We start from the raw sequence: 19,062 nt of genomic DNA, 5'->3' as shown, positions 1-19,062 counted from the left end.
ACAGGCACAGGAATGAAGATCACAGAAATGATCAGGTGGGATCAGAGCTGTGATTTATTAATTGCCTCTGAGGCATGAGGCTCACACAGTGTTCTGTATCTGCCTGTTGTAAACACAGTGATGAGCCACCTGGGGCCTCCTTCAAATCTGTCACTGCAGCTGCCTGAGTCCTGCTGAGAGACAGCCTTCTGCCCAAGGCCATGCCCTTCCCTGGGTGAAGGACACCAGCGATGATGGATCAAGGTGTGTCTGTAAGGGCTAGCCAATTTCAGCACAATTCAGGACTTCTCTGATGGAACATTCCAGCTCCCAGGCTCCTCTGTGGTCATCCCAGGCTGACGTTGGCTCTACATTGCAGTCTGATTTCTCCTTATATCAAATGTCCTCCCTTCTCTTTCTTTGGTAGGTATCTCCCCAAACGCTGCCTTTTATCGACATCCTACATAGGAAACTCTACCCTCCTCTACTTCCAGAGGAATCGAGCCTGTGACAGGGATGATGGGGATTGGTGAGACAAATGCCATGACTCTCCTACCTGTGTCTCCTACTCTCCTCCTTCCCAACCTCATGCCCTCTTCCTTTTTCCTTTTATTAACATACCGATTTCTGCCAGCACTGACCCTATGTTCATGGATGTCAGGTCATCCACTGGGATGGGGCAACCTACCAACTTTCACCCCACCCAAAGGAAAGTTGCTCTCCTTCCCTCCGTAACCGTCAGCTGCTGATAGCTCCTCAATTGTCTTGAGGTCTTCAGAGCCTCTCACCTGTTCCATACTGGACTTTTCGATAGGTTTGACCTTGTCCAAGTCTTGTGCAGACAACTGTGGCTGCTATGAGCGCAACAGCCATGACACATCCGTAAGACAGCATGTCACAGCATCCTCCCCATCCTCCAGCTCTCACGTTCTTCCTGCTCCTTCTTTTGCAACGTTCCCTGACCTTTGGGAGAGAGGTAAATACAGATAAAGAAATCAGTCACTCTTCTTGACACTTTGAATAGAAATCCGTCTCTGTATTCATCACTGTCCATTGCAATAAGAAGCTTCTCTACTAAGGTTAAGAATAACACAAATCTACGGTGATGGAAATAAATATTTAAAGGGCAGTTTGACAAAATTACCATTAATCTAAAATATCTATAAATGGGTTATCCTTTAGTTTCTATGATTTTCCTAGCCATAAATTTTTGTCTATATTTACAATCCTAGACAAGAAGTGTCTCATGTGAACTTCAAGTCCAATCAAGGGGTCAGTTGGTTACTCCCATGAGTACTCTTTCCAGGATTGAATCAGAGGGTGCCTGTCTTGCCTCCCAGGTTAGTGAGCTTCCTATTCAGTTCAGCAATGAATTCTCTGTAACCTGCGACCAGAGTGGGCGGTGTCTTCAGCAACATTGTCTTTCCATATTAATAGGCAACCTAGAGCAATGCCAATAACCTATGTTGTTTGGATGTTTCTGGGGATTCTGTGATCAATAACTCAGAGAGATGTAACCATACCTGGCACTGAGATTTTTATTTTATAACCCATGTCTTCTGAGGGTGGTTTTCAAACTGAGGCTTCTGGCCTCTTGCCAGTGGCAAATAGATATTTGACATTGGCTGATTAATGAAAATAAGGGATTGAGGCTTCTTAATACCTGAGGGCCAGAGAGAACAGACCTCATCTTTGGGAAAGAATATGAAGGCCGAAACTATGAAGAGCTCTGTTGCTTGTCTAGCTTCTTTGTTGAGTCATCTTGGAAGATGGAGCTGGAAAATTCCAGTGTTGATGATGCCCTGGATATTAGCTCCCAAATTTCATGAGTCTATATGACATGCTTTAGTTAATCAGCACTTTCAGTGTTAACAAGCAGTGACTTTTGTCAATGAATATACTTTCTGAGGTGGGAACCTGTCCTTGGATGAGCTGTGGGTGGTAGATATTGTGCAGATCGAGTTAGGATGCTTAGGCTTCCACCAGCAATAATTGACTCCTCCATAGCCAAAGGGCCTTAATTTTCTTACCCCTAGAATTGAGTAGGGAGCAAACCTTGGAGTTGCTCAAGGCAGATTAGTAAGCTGGGACATGACAGTGTTTTGTATGCCGAAGTGTTCCTGAACATAACAGATGTTACAGGATGATTTTCTCCTGTTATATCTTTTTAATCACGTTTTATTTATTCTATGTAAATGGGGGACACATGTGTTACGTGGTGCCTGTGGGGAAGTCAGAGGACAGTGTGCAGAAATTGATTCTCTTTTTCCAAATGTAGATCCCTGGGTTTGACTTGGGTTATTAGGCTTGGCAACATAGTGTTCCATATCTCTGATCCCTATTCTACATCTTTAAATCAACCCCTTTCTGGTTTAGAGTCACACTTCTGTTTTAACTATATGTACTTCTCAAGGTTTTGGCCCAAAGTCTAAGAACATAAAGGTAAATTTGGTGATGGACAGAATGATTCCCCTCCCCAACAAAGTTGTGTACATGTTAATCCCTAAAATTCAACTGACCTTATCGAAGTCTTTAAATGTGGAAGAAAAAGGTAAGACAGTCAGTAACAGGATAATACAGTCCAATAAAGATGTGATCTGTCATTGTTGACTTTGAAGATAGAGGAAGGGACCAGAGTGAGTAAATGCTGCAACCTCTAGAAGTGGAAAAGGCGAGGAAACATGACCCTTCCCAGAGTCTCCAGAAAAGAGGGCAGTCCTCCTGAGAAACTACTTTAGCCCGGTGAGACCTGCGGTAGATTTCTGACTTACAGAACTACGATACACTAGTTTCTTCAAGTAATCATTAAAATTACCTGTAGCCCCAGTTGTTAGGCTTCTGGTGCTCATCACCCTACACACCATCATACGGCGAAGAGGACTGAAGAATTCTACCCGGAGCTGGTATAATTGATTGGGCAGAACTGGGGCATTGGAGTCACACAGACTTCAAACCCTGAGTCTACCACTTTCCAGATGTCTGTATTTCTTTGTCCATAGAAAGGAGATAACAATAATTACTTCCCAGAGATGTCTTTGGGATTAAATGTGACATTGAATTGAGGCATTTGACCAGTATCAGGTAGCCATAGTAGTTGTTAGGTACTGTTATTATGCTGCTAGAATTCCAAAGTCCTAATTTTAATATTGGCTACCTTATAAATTTTGGCAGAATCCCAGACTAATTCTGAAGGTATTTTTCCTTTTGTACAAAGAAGACAGGGAAGATGATAGATTACTGAGTTGGTGGGTCACATGAGGCGGTGCTTGCATGTTTTGAAGTAATGAGGATGTAAATTTTCCTACTCATGCAAAATAACCCAATGATTCTATTTCTCTCCCCTGTCATTCTGTGTGAGTGGGTGGTACATAAAAGAGGGCCTTAAATGGTCTTGCCTGGCAGCAAATCTCCTATGTAACTGGGGATGACCTTGAACGCCTGATCTTCCTGACTCCACCTCCCACGTTCTGAGATTGTAGGTACAATTGTACACCACTGTGGTGGTTTTATATAAAAATGACCCCCATAGGCTCGTAGGCAGTGGCACTATTAGGAGGTGTGGCTTTGTTGAAGTAGGTGTGACCTTGTTGGAGGAAGTGTGTCACTAGACGTGGATTTGGGGTTTCAGAAGCTCAAGCCAGGCCCAGTGGTTTACTGTCTCTTCCTGCTGATAAAGATTTGGAACTCGCTGCTGCCTCTCCAGAACCATGTCTGATTTTATGCCACCGTGCTTCCAGGCATGATGATAATGGACTAAACCTCTGAAACTGTAAGCCAGCCCCAATTAAATGTTTATCCTTTATGAGGATTCCTGTGGTCATTGTGTCTCTTAATGACAATAAAACCCTAACTAAAACAACCACCACCATGACTTATTTAGGTAGTGCGGAGGTCCAAACCCATAGCCTTCTGCATACTAGGCAGGTGCTCTACCAACTGAGTTGTATCCCCAGCCTTCCAGAGAAGAAAATGTAAGACTCTGATGAAGTCCCAAATGAAAGGATACTAGCGTGAGAAGGCAGGTCTGAAACCTGTGGTAGTTCAGCCAAACAGTTCTGAAGAGTGACCAAAAACAGCCCTTTCCCTATGGAGCTAAGTCTGGCCTTACTTGATCACAGTCCTACCCTTAGCTCTGTCTGAAGACCTATAAGAAGCCATGTTTGCCCATGTCCAGGTTACTCGGCCACACCTCAACCATATATCCTAAGTGATCTGATTCCTGCACAGAGACTTTCTGAGTGTTATGCCCACCTGTGCATGGAAGGAGGCCCGTGGACATTGCACTCTGAAGTCGTCTTCTGATCTCACGACAGTGATGTTCTGACACCAATCCAGAGTCGGTTGTCACCTACAGGCACTGTAGGAAAAAATACCTGCCCATGCTGTCAACTCGGGGCCTGCTAACTTAGCCCAGTTGTAGGTCCTGAGGCATCCCTGTGACAAAGATTCATTTCTGCTCTCAGTCTTGTCAAACAGAAACCAGACTAAAACGTATGTGATCCTGATAGCAGGTTCACCAACCTCAGTTCCCTGAATTCTGCCTTGCTGTGAAGTCTGATGTGGCCCTGCTCTGCTAGAGTCCAAGAGCATGTTCTGTTCTGTAGGATCCGTAGGGTCACATCTCCAACAAGAGGCAGCTAACTGCAGATCCAGCAGCAACCACATGACCTTCCTCCAGCCCCACTTAACTGTGGCCCAAAAGACAATACTGTCTGACTGAAGATATGGAAAAAGAATAAATTTACTTGTCAAAACAATTCTGTCAAGACAGGAAGACATACTTACATCTTCAAATGCCAGGCTCCATGGATTGTGAAGAAGGTAAGCATGACATCCCCAAGAAAACTTATGAAACTCCATATAGATATCTTTTCTTAAAGCCTAATGATTCAAAATACTCAGTTTGGGTTTTGTTTATTTGTTTGTTTTTCTGAGATGGGGCCTCATTGTGCAGCTCTGGCCAGCCTGGAAGTTATTACGTACACAAGGCTGACCTCTAATTTATAGAAATCCACCTGTCTCTGCCTCCCAAGTGCTGGGATCAGCAGTGTGTATCACTCTGATCAGTTCAAAATGCTTCTTTTCGGAAGTTAATCTAGGTATAAGAGAACAGAGCTGAAACTGACTCCACAAAAAAAAAAAACTATTAAAATTAACTAATAAAGTCAAAAGATATATAAAGTATTTGATTGGAACCCCTGTTCCCCTTTGCACAAGCTTGAAAATCCCATCTTCTCTGCTTCCCCCTGTCCTGCACATGCCAAGAAAACTCTGAACAAAGGAATGGCTGCCAAGTGCCTGCTCAGGTACCTAGCTTTTGACCTTACTTGGGCACAGTCCCAGCTCCTGGCCGGCACATCATCATCACTCACCTAAGGTCTATAAAACATCCCTGCTTTAGCCTGGGTGAACAACTTCTCTGGATCCATTCTTTGGGAATGGTCAACCCACCTAAAAGTCACACTCAATAAACCTGAATTTATCTGTTTTTAATCTGGTCTGAACTGGGCTTTTGCATTGGCAGTAAAATATCACAAGGTTAACATACAAAGCCAAGGTTTGTTTTATATACTGAAACCAACTAACCCCCAAATTTTAAATAAATGAATTTTAAAGGTAATTCCATTTCAATTATCATCAAGAAGGGGAAAACAAGACTTCTAAATAAATTTAATAAAGTAGGTAAACTACCTGGACGTTAAAAAGCTAGAAGACATTAATAAAAAAAGACATAATCACATGGAAAGAAATCCCATAATTTGAGGTTGTTAGTACTATCAAGATGTTATGTACAGAAGAAATTTCAATTTTTTTCATGAAAATAAAAGAAATCATAAATTTTTTGTGGAACTATTTAAGACTCTGAATAAACAAATAAGCTTGAAGAATACAGATGGAGGCCTCATAGTCCTTCATTTAAAACTGTTTTATGCAGTTATAGTAATCAACAACTATCCACTAGCATGTCAGTTGCTTTTGTTGTTTTTAAGGACATGTTAGATGAATGGATAAAATAGGCCAAAAATAAATCTGCACACACATCTTCAACGCATCCCTGAAGAAGGCACCAAGAGAGCATAATATATAGTCTCTTCAGTAGATGCTAGTAGAAAACTGGATATCACATGCAAACAAATGAGACCAGACTCATCTTAATTTAGCTGAAAACTGATGGATGACTAAAATGGAAAACCTGAAAATACAAAACTCCGAAAGAAAACCCAGGGAGAGGTCCTGATACTGATCTTACAATGATATTTTTAAAGAGCAACAAAATGTATAAATAAACTAACGCCATTACATCAACCAAAAAGCTTGCTGTGTAGGAAACAAAATGGTACCTGAAAAGCAGCAAACCAGCCTAGTGGAGGACTATCTGCATCCCTACTCACTCACAGCAGCCTAGGAAGAACTACCTGCATCCCTATTCACTCACAGCAGGCAAGGTGTGGTCGCAGTACCCAAGGATGGTAAACATACTGAAGAAAATGTTATGCACACACAAATGGCAGATACATATAGGATACATGTAATTAGTTCTAGTGTGGTGGCGAATTCACACACAGTGTGTTGTGTCTCGGCTTCCTCCGAACTGAAACACCTCTTCAATGATGGAATGGGATACTCAGGAGACGTGGGAGGTAAACAAAATACCGCAGGGCTGGGAGAACAGAAACTTACACATTTCTGGAGTGTCCCTCCACAGCAGTATATAAATAAAAGTGAATGGCTGCTTAGAGAGTGTGGAAGTAGAGGGAAGGGATTCTCTGACTGTGGAGTAGCCCTTGAGCTCCCCTGAGTCATCACCTGTGTGGGGTGGACTTTTCCATGCTGGATGACATTTTCCATAGCACAGATGCTTTTGAGTCATCCCCGCATGGGCAAGTAACCCCTCACCCTTATTTCTGTTCAGAACGCCAACAAAAAACTTGTAAGTAGCAGGATTCTGATTGTCAACCAGAGAATTGCCAGATTCATTCACTGGTATGAAGAAAGAATTAGTCACCAAGGAAAAACAGAGGCTGTGTTGAGGAGAAAGAGAAAGAAACAGCTTTATTCTCCCCAGGGTGGGAGAGGCCTAAGGTCCACAGTCCACTCAACAGGCACTGGCTTAAATATTCGGTAGGTCTCCTGGCTAAGAAAACCCACTCCTGGACCATCTGGTGTTGCTCCACAGTGTCTTCTGGGGACAGAAGCCGCCATGCCAGGGAGGCAGCTGTCACTTCCCTTGTCTGCTGTTCCTCTCTCCTCCAGTAGGACAGTGCAGCAATCAATACGTTAGTCTGTGGTGGCTTCCCTTTCTGGAGTGAGTAGCCATGCATGGATATTGCTTTTTTTATTTTTAATTTTTCAGGAAAAGTCTGTCATACAGCAGTGTGTAGTAGCAAAATATCACTCTGAAGACACTAAATATTTACAGTTTTTATTTGTCAATCATTTCCTGATTAAAACTATAGGGAAAACCAGTTAGTTACAAAAATCCTCCAAGCCTTCAGGCTAATGGATTTGACTTTCCCCAAAGAGTACTTACTCACAGTCTGCCAGATGTGTTTACCATATTTATGTATTGGGTATTTTTTTTAATTCTGCCCTTCTATGTCTGCCTGCGAGCCTGTCTGCTTTCCTTGTGCAGCAGATCTACGTGTTATGCTCAGATGTTTCCTAATTATCTTTGAAGCCATAAAAGTTTTTCAGTTTTTTTGTTTGTTTGTTTTGGGGTTTTGTTGTTGTTATTGTTGCTTGGTTGGTTTTCTTTTAGGGCTTTTTTCCCCTCTTTATCATGACTCTATCTGCCTTCTTCATATCCTATGGGTTGGGAGGTAGAGACTTCATTAATCTAAGATGGCTTGATCCAAAATAGAGTTTCAATTTCTGGATCCCAGGAGATGCTCAGATTTTCAAAGGGGAAACGTTGCTTTTACATAATTCGCTTAAAGCTGGAAGGTTAAATAATAGACTTTGATAAATCCAGCTAACTTATAAACAGACAAATGTTTACATTAATTAAAAATATAGCTAGACCTGAATATTTAAGTATTTTAGTTAACATTGTGCTCCTGTTTTTAATAGTATTTCTTATTGGTTCTTAAAATCATAAGGATGCTGAGGGTGGAATTCTCTGTTATTATTCTCCATGCAATCCTGACCTTGATGTTGGGCACAAGGATTGTTGTAAATCTTGTGATTGAAAGCAGCCACGCTCCAGTGCAGTTTCCTGTAGGATTCAATGTGGCCAAACCGTATTCACACAGAGAATTTTCAAGAGAGAGAGAAAACCATCCATCTTCTTCCTCAAAACCTGACTCTTTGTCTCTCAGAGAAACAGACAACCACCATCTTATATGTTAAGTCCAAACTGCCAGTGACTCAAATCTCTATTAAAAAGCAGTTCACACGTCTTTCTACTCCTTTCAGTGTCCACAAACATGTGGCCTCTCGGGGTGAAGGGTGGGCCCTACTGCTGAAGACACCAGACGCATAGGACACAAGATATATATGTATAGTTGTATATAACCTGAAAGCCTCTTTCCTGCAGTCTCACTTCCATGGGACCTCAAATACTATTCAATCTGTTAAAGGCAGGAAGGAACTCAGTCGTCCTGCCCAACGTCAACACCCATGAACCACAAGAACAACCAGCATGGCAAGAAATATGTCTGTATGGTGCGTGCAGTAATTGGCATTCATATTCACGGGTTAGTGGTACCTTTTCTTTTTTAAATACAAGCACTAGTTATTGGATACAGAGCTCTCTTTAATCCAGGAGGCTCTCATTTTTATCCTTAACTGCTACTATCTGCAACAACCCCATTTTCAAATGCAATCACATTTTGAGGAACCATCGTTGAATGTGTGAGGTGAAAGCTCGAGGAACGAACTCAGTGAAATATCAGCATCGACTCCAAAAACGATCCCTGAAAAATATCAAGAAACTGTCTGAGTCTCAAAAACACGTGTCTCCAGGTTCAAAGAGCTCACTCAGCTTGCATTCTAGATGCAGGCACATAAGTGAAGATTGCTGTGTGCCATTCTGCAATGGTAAGAAGCCAGAGATAAAAGAAGAGCAGGGCATCCTCTAAAATGTATGAGGAAACACTACATATACACACACTCACACAAATACATGTATCACAAACACAGATATATTCATGCATACACAAATCACATACATGGGCATGCATACACATGCTGCACAGAGACATGTGCATACACAGGCACATCCATAGACATATACACATGCAATCACATAGACATACACATAAAATATACACATATAGGCAGATGTACACATGCAACACATATACATAAAAGACTCATAAAACATACACATGTATGCATGTGCAAATACATACGTGCAGAGAAAGAGAGAAAGCACTGTTATACAGAGGGTATCAGAATGACAGAAGGTATTTTACAAGCAGCATTAAAAGCCAAGACAGAATGAAATCACAACTTTTGAAACTCCAAGGTAAATAATGTTCAACCTGCCACATAAACTATGAGAATAGGAAAAATTTTCACTTTCATATTTCAAAACAATTGCTTTTAGTGAATCATTTCCTCTGACCCAATAAGACTAAAGAATGGACCGCAGTGGACTAGTGGAACACAGAGGAGCTCAGTTTACATTAAGAGAATTTCCAAAATGGAATTCTCCAGAGTGCCAAGTAAGGAAGGGTGGCTGTCCAGATTGGAACTGGGCAGCGATTCCAGGAGAGTTGCCTGTGGAATGTACCGAATGTTGGTAGATAGCTTAGTTGGCAAAGTGCTTGCTTTGCAAGCATGGGTACCAGAGTTCAATCTCTAAAATTAATTTTAAAAATCCGGGCCTGGTGGCACGGAATTGTAATCCCAGCACTGGGGAAGTAGAAACAGAAAGACCCATGGGACTCACTGTTCAATCAGGCGATCGTAGAGACAGTGTCTCAAAGCAAGCCACCAACCACAAAGTACAAAGAATGAAGTCGGAGGCCGTGTCTGTCCGCTACACACGTGTGTGTTCCCACACCCTTCCACACGCACAGAAAGGAAACCAAGCAACTAAAAGTTAAAAACAGAAAATTCTACGTTGAAAAGCATATTGGAAGTTAGCTGGAGGCGCCGAAAGGTTCATGTATTTCTGAGCGGTGAGGACGAAATCAGTAGAAATGCCAGGTAAAACGAGAGGAGCATAAGAAATTCAGCAGAACGACAGCACCTCATCTGACCGAGCTGAGAAATGTTTACATAGTAAGAATGGAAGCACTCAGGCGCAGTTAATCAAGAGCTGAGATTTAATTGCGTAGAAGGAGGCAGAGATAAAGAAAATGTAACATAACCGAACCAAAATCTTCATCTCTGCCAAGAATCTGAGAAATCAAGAGAAAGTCGTTCAGCCACTTTTTACTCTTTTTTTTTTCTTTTCACCACTTTTCTTTTAGAAATACAGAGTAGTTGTTTCTCCGCTTCGGCATCCCTTTTCCCTCTTCCAAACCCTGCCCAGTCTCAAAAGCCTGCCAAGCTGCGGCTCCACCCCCAGCTGCTCAAGACCACGCCTACAGGGTATTCAACTGCCTCCTAGAGAGTGGCCACATGTTTTGTTTTTTTTTTGTTTTTTGTTCTTTGTTTTTTTCTGTCTCCTCTCCGGGGGCGGGAAAACCACACGGGAGCGTTTTGCCAATAAACCTGGTCTTTTATTTTTAATTAAGCTTGATTTGGCTTACTGCGTCGGCGCAGAGACCTAATATTGGGGTTCGGAAACCTTTCAGTAGTGTGAAGAATTAAGACTTGAGCTCTGAGTGAATGAAGTCCTGAGTGGATGTGTGTTGTTGATATGAACCAGCCATGTCAAGGACCACAGCCTCACACCTGTGGGAAAAGGGAAGCCTTCCTCCAGAGGTGAGGTTCAGAGGCTGGGAAAGTCTTCTGTGGTCCATGAGCTGATGCTAACAGCATGTGTGGCAGATGTCCACCATAGCTTTCTTCTCCCCCACCCCCTCAGATATTCATGGCCTGGATACTGACGCCCTACAGAGTCTGCTCCTACTAGGAGTAGTTTAACCTGCCTCTTTGTTCCAGCCTGACATAATAACAGGGCTTCTTTGTTCAGCTCCGTATAACAAACATGCTGAGCTTCTGGGGTGCCCAATTCCAGCTTAGGTGTGGGTCTGTCTGTCTGTCTGTCATTTCTCTCTTCCTTCACCACCCAGATGAGTCAGTCCCTTGAAGCATGTGGGGACTTGGAGTAAATAAGTTAAAACTACAGCTAAGGGCCTGAAATCGCTGCAGCTGAAGACCGTGAGAACAGTGAGTGAGCGTGTCTCGGGGTGCTGAGGTGTCTTGGGGTGCTGAACGTGTCTTAGGGTGCTGAGGTGTCAAGGTGCTGAATATTTCTCAGGGTGCTGAAGTGTCTCGGAGTGCTGAGATGTCTTGGGGTATGAGTTTATCCTGGGGTACTGAGGTGTCTCGGGTGTTGAGTGTATCTTGGGGTACTGAAGTGTCTCAGTTGCTGAGTTTATTTTGGGGTACTGAGGTATCTCTGGGTGCTGAGGTGTCTAGGTGATTTGTGATCTCTGTTTCTCTTTCTTGTGTCCCAGTCTTCTCCTGCCAGCCTTTTAATTAATTCCAGGGGCAGTTTCTCTTTCTTTCCCTGACTAATTACCTCAAGAACATTATTTTATTTAATATGGAAGAGTACACGGTATCACAATGACAGACATGGGTCCCATTGATGTAGTGATTCTGACGACCCATGTGTGAAAATCAGAACTTTGTATCTCGTGGACAGCATCATCGCTGTGTGGTCCAAGGTCTCATCACAGAAGGAAGTTAGCCATGGCCTGACTGGTGTCCTCCTTAGTCACCACCATCTTCTAGCATGTTCCATCACACTGCCTCCAGGTAGTGAAACCTTCTGTTCTGCCACCCCATACTATTCTCATGCTACCCTACTTCCCCTGCATTGTCTTCCTGTTGTCATTCATACAAGGATAATTCTTCCCTTTTGAGACGCCACAGTACCCTCCCCTTGCCTTCTCTGATTTGTTAGTTTGACTTGAATGATCTTCAAAGGCACATCTTGATCTCAGTGCTGCCAACTCATTGATTAGGAGAATATGTATGTCTTTAAAGACCAGAACTGCTTGTCATCCATCTTCCTTCAGTGACAGCGACTTGAAACCCTTCAGCTGCTGCTTCTTCTGATTACCCTGCAAATGCCTCTAGCAAAATCATGACGTTGCTCAATAAATGTGTATTGGAGTGATGTGGGGAAGATAAACCCCTCATATTGGTGTCTTGCTTATTGCTGCATCAAACAAGACAAAACACACACAAACACACACACACACACAAAGCCTGCATCACTTAATCTCCTGTGACCGAGCACTGAGCGTGCTAAGCAGGTTCAGCTCGTGGTGGCATTTTGTGGGACTGACCGTGGTCACATTTGCCGTTGTGCTGTGTAGAGGTTTCAGCTACAACTGAAACATCTAAGGTGGTCCCACTGCCGTGTTAAGTACATTCCTAAGATGCCAGAAAATATGTGAGCCCCTCGGGTGACTGTCTATGAGATCCCTCCTCGCTACGCATTGGCTGAGCTCCTTGACATGAAAACCAGATCCCACGGGGACAGAAATACAACCTGGTAATTTTCTTAAGACATGTGTTCAGAACATACCATAACACCTGTGTCGTATCTGACTGAGCAGCTAACCGGGCTCTACCTCATGTGGGAGCAGTGGTGGGTGCTTCCAAAGATGGGAGAAAATTGGTGGCATCTGTCTTGCCAAACAAGCCACATTTAATATATCAATCATTAGGGTAGCTAACTAAATAATTTCTGCATTAAATGAATAGTTTTTATTTGATTATCATTAAGTGAGTCAAGATGGGATTAGGAGATACCTTACTGTGAATGTCAAAAAGTGAAAGGATTGGATGAATCAATTTGAGGTTATGAATAAACACACACACACACACACGCACGCACACACACGCATGCACACACACACACACGCACACGCACACACACACGCGCACACACACACACACGCACACACACACACACACACACACAAGTGTGATGCTTATGTGTGATCTACAAACTATAAGTTGCTTGAATAGGAAACTAGTAAAGAAAGCCCGGCATGGAAGCTCACACTATATACCCAGCATCAGCATCCGGAGGTGGAGACAAGAATATCTCAAGCTCAAGAGCAGTCTAGGGTACTTAGCAAGACATTGTCTGGAGTCAAAGCAATGGCAAACACCTAACAAACATCATAAGAGCAAGAGGGCACAAGGGTGTTTCACCGACACAGAGCATCACAGGATGAATCACCAGGATGGGTTATCTGGGACTGCTGACTGATTTCAACCCAGATAACGTCAAGTTTGAAACCATCTATTATACATAACCATTCTCATTTGGAACTGTCTTTCCCATAATCATGTTTAAGAGAATATGGGGCAGAAAAATAAACTGATACACCTGCATTTTAGATGTGCCCATCACACTGATTAAAATACATGACTGCCGTGCCTTTTGAATTACTTCCCATCATTGCGGTAGTCAGTGAAGTTAGTTTTATTACCCCCTATAATACCTCACTTACAATAAATCTTCATAAAGCCTGAAAACAACATCTAGAGATGAAATTCCAGCCACGGACTTTCCTTTCTAGTCTTTGCTTAGAGGGGAATGGAGAAATGAGATTTGACTGCTTATTATCTGGTAAGACAAACAATGCGATAGGATCAGCCTAAATAGAACTTATGCTGTTTTCTGTCTTTATTTGAATATCATGTTCTCATATTCCAGAGTATAGTTAAGTCTTGAGTAATGACAGCCACTTAGAAGACTACGAGCATCCAGGAGAGCTAGAGACCTGCTGTAAAATTGCAGAACCAGCTCTGGTTCTGTCACTTCAGCTGGAAAGCCTAAGGTGAGTCTCTTGGGTTCCCTTCTAGCACTTTGCTCTCTTCAGTTCACACACACACACACACACACACACACACACACACACACAGCTCAGTCACTCCCTCTCTCACAGATGGGAGAGAGACAACGAGGCACTGCCCAAACTATAAATCTCTAAGCAGATGGGAGGAAAGAAATTGATGAAACCATAAACGAGACAGCAGAAACCATAAAGAATCAAAGGTAGGTCTAGACGTTCATTTATTTAGTCAGTTAATATTTATTGAGTGTCTTGTGTATATTAGGCACTGTACCGAGAGCTGGAGATTAGTAGTGAGCAAGATAGATGACCACTAACACCCTGCGGTGGGGAAATAGACCAGTGAACAGCTGATGCCCCTGTAAGCACTAGGAAAGGGCAGAGCAGAGTGGTATCTATGAGAGCAACCCTTCCTGTACAGGGAACTAAGTACAGGGCAGGATGGAGTGAGACCAGCAGACAAAGGAATCGACCTGCAGAGGGTCCTACGCAGAAAGCACCAAGAAGATAGCCGTGAAAGCTAGAGTCCCAGAATACACGTTTAAAAGACAGGCACGAAGCCTTTTACTCTTTCAGCCCAGCACTTGGAGGCAGAGGCAGCGTGAGTCTAATATGGTGTACATAATGAGTTTCAGAACCGTCGGGACTACAGGCGTGGTAGCCTATGCTTGTAATCTCAGCCCTGGGGAGGGAGAGACAGGAGGATCTATGGGGCTCCCTGGCCTGCCAACCTAGCCTACTCAGGCAAAGTCTAAGCCAATCAGAGACCTAGTCGCAAAACTTGAGGAGGACAGCAAAATCTAAGGCTGTCCTCCATGCCTCCATGCATGTGTCTTCCACACCACTACCACAAACAAACAAGAAATAATGAAAAGAGAAAGGCACTGGTACAGGGCAGTGAGGACCATGGCTCAGAGGGAGACCCAAGGACAGAAGCAGAGAGGCTTAAAGTGAATGTCGGTATCATTTGGAGGTGGAAACTGTGATTTTCTCACAGATTTACAATGGGGTGAAAGAGAAGGGAAAGCCAATACTTCTTGCTTGAGCAGCTAAAACGGTGACTTTCCTCCTAACGGAATTGGGGAGCCAAGGCAGGTTGTAAGGGGAATATAAATGCACTCTTGGGGAATCCTGCCTTTGATCTCTAAATGGTGCTATGGAGAAGACCGTGCGCTAGAGAATCAAAGAATGGAGTGGAGAAACAGCTGAGCCCTGGCTGGGCCGACTGGTGCCACTATCTGTTGACATAGACTGTGTGAGAGCCATCCACCCATGCTGCTCTTCTACCAAGTCCTGATCGGTGGAAGTCGGGTCACTTCTCAGGATCAAACCTTTCCAATTCTCTCCAACACAAGCCTAAGTTTCTAATTCTAGATACCAGAGAAGAGGGCACATGTTCTAGAAAAATTCGAGGTTGGGCAGTGTTCAGAGATAGCAAATGGTAGAGATTTGCCTTCCCTTTCCCCCTTGCTATGGAAGTCAAGGGTAGGCTCTACAGACACGCAACTTGAAGGCAAAGGTAAGTCTTTTGGGTGTCCGAGATTTATGGGTGTTGAACTTGCTGAGTTACATGTTGGGTAAACTTCTGCATTTCTCTGTTACTGCCTCTGGTGGCTATCCACACTCCTCTCTCTAGCCTTATTTTATGATTGAACTGAGGACAATCGATCTGAATCGAAATGCTTTCTAGCTTCCTGTAGTTACTTATTCTTTTCTGCCCCAGGTAACAGTGGGGTTGCCCTTCATTTAATAAAGCCGGGAACTGAAGGACCATGCTTTGTCCTTGAGAAAGCTGCCGTAGGAGACCTGACAGTGTGATACTAAACTGCAGTACTTACAGGTCTTGTGTGCCCTTGACCTTGTTCTGCAATATCTCTAGGCCTTAATTTTCTCGTCTGTGAAATGGCGTTAAGTACCTTGTACCAGGGAAGTGAAAACAGTGTCATTCGAACGCAATGCTGAATAGATACCGTGTTAAGGGTCTACTGTCATTACGTAGAGCCAAGTGCTCTGATTGGATTTGAGACAGCAGATCCTGGGGTGGTAGAAGCTCTAATGAGGAATACAAAGCACCAGGCTAACAGCCATCTCCGAATCCTGGGAAAGTGAGGTGTTGAGATTATTGGGATGCGACTGACCTGAGCGAGCACACCCAGTCTGCACAAAGACTTTGAAATTGTTCTCCAATGATCCGTGCTTGCAAAGCTGTCTACTCCCATGGAGGCATTGGCATCCTGATGACTACCTGTCCCTAATGCCTTAGACACTGCATTGTTCAGTTTTGCCAGGTTACCCTGGTGACCACACCTGTCAAGCAATCAGGATGCAGTTGCATAGAGAAAGGAAGAGGAGCCAGTCTTTCCAGGCTGTAGGGAGAAGTGGAAACAGGAAGCTAGCTCTTTAAAGATTGTTGCATATTACATTTAGAGACACGCAAATGATGTTGCTTAAACCATTTGGATTTCCGGGTTGGACTCTATGGTGCAAATTTGAACCCAATGTTTCCCCCATAGAAGTAGGCTCTCTATCAGTGAGCTACATCCTGAACCCAACTGCTTTGAATTTTCATCTTTTTTTGTCTAGTTATTTTCCACTCAGGTTCTTTTTATCCGTATGAGATCCTCAACTATTCTAAAAGTATTTAACACCTGTTCCGTTCCTGACCTCACACCTCGCCGCAGACCCGCTGTGAGAAGGCCAGTAAGAGCAGGCTTGGGAAATGGAAACTCAAGGAAGTTACACCATTTGCCCAAAGTGGCAGGCTTTCTCAGAGTCACTGCTCACCGGCAGGATGGTCTCTAAACCATTCGGGAATTGCAGAAAATAAAAAAAAAGACTGTGCCAAACTCTTGGAATTCAAATTTGTGTTTCGCTTTGCTTTTTTCCCTCTATTAAGTTAACCAACAACGATTGTTATGACTGTGCAAATTTTTTTAATTTTGCTGAAGCACAGTCTGAATTGCTACAAAGCTGCCTCATGGAGGTGGACACACCATGCATCTGAGGTCAGAACTGTTCACCGGGGCTTTAGGAGTATTCCGCTATAAGAGTTTACCACGTCACCATGGTAACAAAACGGACAGACCAGCCCAACGCCTTGTCTTCATTCTCCAGTAAGGGTTCCTGGGCTTTGCTTTGGGTTTAGTGGCCGTGCTCATCAGATGATGTCGCTGTGGGGGGAGAAATTATTAAAAAGCTTAGCTCCCTTTGGGAAGTGTCTCGGTGTGGTGTCTTGCCCAGCTTCTCCAAGACATTTTCATCTTTAAATGAGAGGTGTATCCACTGAAAACGGTAAAGAAACACTTAATTCTCGGTTCATTCCCAGGGCTGGCAGAGACGGTTGCGGAATTTTTTCTATGATAATCCCAATACTAGATATTCTAGGCTTTGAGGATTCTAGAGTCCCTGGCTCAGCTACTTGACTGCTAGTATCAGAAGAGCAGTGGCCATGTGCACGCAGGCGCACTGCGAGTTTGCCTGCGTTCCAAAGGACTAGTGGAAGCGAGATTTACCTTTGGGTTATAGTTAACAAAACTTCAGATTTCCAAGCTCAGAGGTATTTTGCTCCTGATCTTTAGCATTTCTTCATGTCCAAAGCTCTCCACTTCCAAAGCGAATCTCTTTCTAGGTGGGACATCATCACCACCCACTTCTGTTGGCCACCAACAGAGAGCTCTTACTAACAGTAACGCTCTTGGCTTGTAAGTGAACCAAGTTGAGTGCTAACAGGTGCCAGTGCTGCTTCTTTGTGATGCCTGTTAGTGTACAAAAGAAGAGGTGAGAAGCTTCAAATCATTTTATCTTATTTTCTGTGTAAGAGCTTTTTAACCGTGTGCATGTGTGTGCACCACATGCATTCTTGGTGCGCTGGGAAGGTGACAGGATGGTGTCAGATCTCTTGAGACTGGAGTTACAGCTGATTGGGAGACACCATAGGGATACTGAGAATTGAACCTAAGTCCTCTGTGGAAACAGCAAGTGCTTTGATGAAATGGTGTCTTAGGAAAAACTTCTGCGGGTGATGACAAAAACAAGGTGGCAACCCCACCAAACTATGGTGCAGAGGTGTAGGATAAATTAAAAAAATAGAATGCTGAATTTGGCTGCAGATCAGTTCTACAATTTGCATTGGTCCTTTGCAATGACATTAGAAACAATGAGTTTACAGCCTGTCTAGGCAAGCATTCCAATATTTAAGTGTCAAAGAGATTTCTTTTTAAAGTATGTTAAATGTGTTTAAAATGTGAAAATGGTGTTTCCTCATAGTATCTTTTATAGTATAAGTTAATCCAAGAAGGCTTAAACTTTACACACTGGAACCCTCTAGCTCCATCTATGCCAAATTCCCTACTGGCCACCAGAATCCTGTAAGGATACTGGTCTGGTCGGTCAAGACTGGTCTGGTCTGGTAGAATCCGGTCAAGAGCAGTCTGCTCCAGTCTAGACCAGTCGGGTCCAGTCTTGTCCTGTCTTATCCAGTCTGGTCTCAACCAGATCAGACCAGTCTCTAACGGACCAGACCAGACCAGACTGGTCTCTCCCAGACCAAACCAGACCGGTCCAGATATGTTTGTCATGTGTGAGTCATGTGTGTCCTGTGTGCTTTGTGTGTGTCGTGCGTTTGTGACGCGTTTGCCACGTGTGCGTCATGTGTGTGCCATGCATTAGTTGTGCGTGCCATGTGTGCCTTGTGTCATGTGTTTATCATGTGTGCCATGCACACTTCATGTGTTTGCCATGTGTGCATCTTGTGCTTCTCATGTGTGTGTCATGTGTGTGTCGTGTGTTTGTTGCATTGTGTCATGTGTTCGCCATGTTTGTGGTGTGTGCATCATGCATTTGTCATGTGTGTGCCTTGTGTTTGTCATGTGTGCATCCAGACCGGTCTCAACCAGTCTGGACCAGACGGGTCTCAACCAGACTGGTCCAGACCGGTCTCATCAGTTCTAGTCCATACTGGTCTGGTCTGGCCATACTGGTCTGGTCTTGTAGCATCTGGTCAAGAGCAGTCTGCTCTGATCTAGACTGGTCGGATCTTGTGTTGTCCATTCTTGTCCAGTCTGGTCCGGTCTGGTCCTATCTATTCCGGTTTGGTCCAGTCTGGTCTGATCTGGTCCAGTCTGGTCTGATCTGGTCCAGTCTG

This window comes from Myodes glareolus, chromosome 5, assembly GCF_982192425.1.
Source record: "Myodes glareolus chromosome 5, mMyoGla1.1, whole genome shotgun sequence".
Lineage (NCBI taxonomy): Eukaryota > Metazoa > Chordata > Mammalia > Rodentia > Cricetidae > Myodes > Myodes glareolus.
This window is presented reverse-complemented; position numbering follows the sequence as displayed.